The sequence below is a fragment of the Aplysia californica genome, unplaced genomic scaffold (assembly GCF_000002075.1).
Source record: "Aplysia californica isolate F4 #8 unplaced genomic scaffold, AplCal3.0 scaffold00016, whole genome shotgun sequence".
Lineage (NCBI taxonomy): Eukaryota > Metazoa > Mollusca > Gastropoda > Aplysiida > Aplysiidae > Aplysia > Aplysia californica.
In genome coordinates this window covers 988,797-992,418 of record NW_004797286.1, presented here as the reverse complement: position 1 = coordinate 992,418, position 3,622 = coordinate 988,797, and the positions used below count along the sequence as shown (strand labels likewise).

The window sequence follows — 3,622 nt, the reverse complement described above, 5'->3', positions numbered from 1 at the left end:
CAAACACACACACATACACACACACACACACAAACAAACACACACACACACACACACACACACACACACACACACAAGCACTTGTGTCTGTCAGGGGTTTAAGTACTTTCTCTCCAGTATATAGTATCAAGAAATCGACAGGAAAAAGACTCGATGACATTGCGAGCTGGTTCTGATAAAGGCGCTCTTTGCAATCCACTGCTGCAGGGTACGAAAAAAAGCCAGCTTGTACTTTAGTCGTATTCAAGTGGAAGCAACCTACTGACCTGTTCTTAATTAAGCAGTGCGGGTAAGTTTACAGTAGCCGATCGGTCAAGCATCCGTGACCAGCAAGAAAAGTCGAGAGAACGAGTGTGAATGATTGTTGTTCCTCTCTCCCATGGAGAAAAGAAGAGAAGGGGTTGTTTCAGTTCGCTTCACCCCGGATTCAGTTTCATGCTTAGACACACTCAAATTGCGTCTCAAAAACGCACCCTGCTAAACTGAAAGGAACGCACAGTTATAAGATGGTTAATGTTCAAATCATGTAAATGAACAGCAGTGAAACCAGTAAAAAAAATAAATAATAATAAATGAAAAGTACTGGAAAGTAAATATTGAGAGTGTTCTTACAGAAAAGTAATTTGACTGAACTCAAGTATAACACTGAAAGGGCATGCTCAGTGGCCTATAGTTTCTCTAACCAGAAATTTCAAAATAAAATCAGTATAGATTTTTCTCAGATTGAGGAAAAGCGTTGATTACTTGAAAGACACAATAATGCCCTAAAAAGAGAATATAGCCCGAACAGACATTATTTTGGATACTTTGAATAAACTGTAGAAGATCATTGGCAAATGAAGATTGGACTGGGAAATCAGTCGCAAAGTGAAGGAAAAGGACGTAGCATCCAAGACGTATAATTACGCAACACCTGAACAGACACAAAACGACGAAACTGGGTGCCGAACAAAGATGATTTCCTTGCACGCAAAGCAACTGGGATTTTCTGTCACGCGTTGACTTAATATTAGCCACATGTACCACTATCACAAAACATGCAGACTTGACAAATTCAATGCTCACACTATTATATGTTTGTGACGAAGCAGTGATTATTACTCCTAGTTCTGAATGACTCCGTGGAACTTGACATTATATCGGAATGTTATACGGAAGGTCTGAAGGTCCGACGGGGTTATAGTAAAGTGATGGTGAAACGCACAGATCTCACGTTGCACAATGAATATTGGATTTGCAGTTTGTCATTAGTGGTAATAGTATTAATATCCTACCAGATAGTTACTTAAACTGGATAATAGATAATAGATAGCATTTGTACAGCGCAAATTTCCGCTCAACATCAAGCTCTATGCGCTTCACAATCTATACTATTACCCAAGCAGACCTGAGAGCATTCTGAAACAAACTCAACTTCCTAGGAAGCATACAGTGCAAGCAGCCATTTATAAGCGCTAAAACACTAACTTAGTGACAAGATCTTTCGCTGTCTATTGTCGGGTACCCATTTCCGCCTGGGGGAATGAGGAAAATACCTTTCCCAAGGACACAACGTCGGGCCCGCGGCTCGAACCCCCGACCCCGTAACATCACGATTATGAGTCCGGTAGCCTAATGATAAAGAGAAAGCAGCCCCGTTCTGTTGTAGTGAAAATCACCAACCTTGTAAGTCCAGAAATTCATGATACAGTTCGCGCATTTGAGGCCAAGTTTTTTTTATCAAAACTGTGGACCACGTAACCATATTGCTCAATAACTCTCCGTTTTAGTTCTGTGGTTCAAGAGAAATGCTTGTCAAGATAGTGGATACTTTGAGGGGAGAAACACGAATGCAGACAAAGGGAATCAGATACGAACAGTCGTAATGGTTTATTAGACCTACCCGCAGCGTATGTTCCAACCACACACACTGCTCAGTGGTAATTAGAATTCATTTTGTCCTGTTGTGTAGCGGTACTTGTGAAACAGAAGACTGCAGCATGCGTCACTTTGCAGTGGCTAGAGGGGAAGGGAAGGGTTGGTCTTCGATTTTTATTGTTTTTCATTTTTTTCCTGTAAAGTTTGGTCCCTTAAGCTAAACAAGCTTTACAAATTTGTGTACCACAAAAGGACGAGAAAAATGAAAGATAAAAGTAACCCGAGGACAACCAAGCCATTAGGTTTTCTCGCAGACCTTGACAAGCTCGGTCTTTCGTGAGGAAGTTTGAGACATGTTTTTGTTATCTTGGTGACAAAATTAATTCCTCTCAAGTCGGTGTCCTGATGATGGACCAAGAATTCTGACTTCAGAATTATTTACAATGCATCGAGTGAGACAACAGAAAATTACAAAATAACAATATCAATAACAAAGACAATAACAACAACAATAACAACAGTAACAACGACAAGAGCAACGATGACAACGATAACAACAACAACAACAACAACAACAACAACAATAACAACAGCAACAAGAACACAGCAACAAGAACACAGCAACAACAACGTCTATGACGATGGCGATAGCAACAGGTCTTACCCTCTTCAGTGCCACAAAATTAGTTCACATCAGAAAATTGCATCTCGAACTGCCTCCATTTCATAACAAAAGAAAGAGGGGGGGCGAGTCAGGTTTCCTAAAGTAGGCCTAAAGTATTAACTTTGTACTTACCAGTTTGTTTTACCAATCCAATCTCTTCCACTCTTCCACAGGCCGTGCACAAATTTATTGCTCGTGAACTAATGTCTCACTTTTCAGTCAAACGTTTCTCAGTATCAGCCAGGAACTTGAAAAAAGTTTGTTCTCAAAGCACATGTGATGCTGATGGTCAGACTGTGTCCAGATGCAAAAGCAACCTCAGGAAAAGCAGGTAGTTCAAAGCACACGAAACAAACATATCAAGAAAAAAAATTCTTTTACCAATATTTAATGTTCCTTTGTCGAACGTGTCACGTGTAACTATAGAGTTCTATGAGACCACAGAACTTTGTGGGACCACTTACGAAGAAAACAGATTGGTACTAATGCGATCAGTAAAGATTTGGGGCAGGGGCTTTTTTGTCGTTATTTTTTGCTTATTTGCTTGTGATTGCGTTTTATTCTGAAAAGTAGAGCAAAATCAGTTATTGCCTTACGTAGAATTCTTAGAGCTCCAGATAATCAGTGAAGAGGAATAATTAATTGTTAAGGATTCTTGTTACTTCAGTGACACTGTTTTTATATTGAAAGTTCTCGGTGTTTAAGTCCTAAAAAAGGGGAGGGGGTCTGGTGAAAGGGGGGGGGATGATTGTTTATATTTCTATTATTGTTTTGAAAGGGGGGTCATATATTGTTAATGCCTACAACAATGTTCATTTAGTTATGCCTCTTGATACGTTTTCTACAACACTGCACTTGTTGCTGATATTCTTTCTGCTATTTTTACTAATGTATTGTATTATTTTACTGCCAGAAGTGGAATCACTTTCTACCTCAACTGTGTTTTGTGCCATATACATGTCCGTGTAATTCTTAAAATAAAAATACCTTTTCTTCCACGGTAAGCTGTTAGACGTCAAGTCTTGAAAAAAAAAAAACTCTTCTAGGGTTAACTACTTCCTTGTCTAACAATATTGGAAACACGTAAGTCAACAAGACGGA

The 3,622-nt window shown here is 39.4% G+C and overlaps 1 protein-coding gene across 5 annotated transcripts in view; it reads right to left on the bottom strand.

Moving 5' to 3' along the window:
* The window catches only part of LOC101861785 (ovarian cancer G-protein coupled receptor 1), a 190,818-nt gene that overhangs the window by 186,219 nt on the left and 977 nt on the right, over positions 1-3,622 (bottom strand). For 2 of the 5 annotated variants that reach the window (XM_035971294.1, XM_035971285.1), the window contains exon 2: positions 2,654-2,980. The gene's annotated coding sequence lies outside the window, so the exon portion shown is untranslated. The remainder of the gene's footprint in view (positions 1-2,653; positions 2,981-3,622) is intronic. The other 3 variants (XM_035971290.1, XM_035971289.1, XM_035971297.1) reach the window with 3 other exon arrangements.